The sequence below is a fragment of the Carlito syrichta genome, unplaced genomic scaffold, assembly GCF_000164805.1.
Source record: "Carlito syrichta isolate Samal-C Ts95f unplaced genomic scaffold, Tarsius_syrichta-2.0.1 Scaffold287775, whole genome shotgun sequence".
NCBI classification, from domain to species: Eukaryota; Metazoa; Chordata; class Mammalia; order Primates; family Tarsiidae; genus Carlito; species Carlito syrichta.
Window position 1 is genome coordinate 68,908 of NW_007231871.1, and position 422 is coordinate 69,329.

Sequence of the window (422 nt, forward strand, 5' to 3'; positions counted from 1 at the left end):
GGAGAGACGGGGGCGGGGTTCCCGGGGAGGCCGCGTGGACGGGGAGCGTGCCAGCGCGCGTTCTTGCAGATCCCCACGGCCCCCGGCAGGCGACATCCTGACCCCCGCGCCACCCAGCTGCCGAGGCTCCCAGGAGCAGCCTGTCGCGCCCGGGGTCCCGCTCGGCGGGCGACACCTGAGGGGCTGCGACCGCGACAGCGCGGCTCACGTTGACGTTAGCGTCAGCCGCGGCGGCGTGGGTGCAGGTGGGCCCGGCGAGCTGGGAAAGTTCAAACTTCCTTTCCCGCGCGCCTCCCGCCCGGCACTTGGCGAAGTTCGCCGCGTCCCCCTGCCCCACCCTTCATTCGGCTCGGCCGGCCCCTTTCCCGACGGCGGGAGCGGGGCGGGGGGTGCCGAGTCAGAGCCACCCCCCCCGCCCGGGG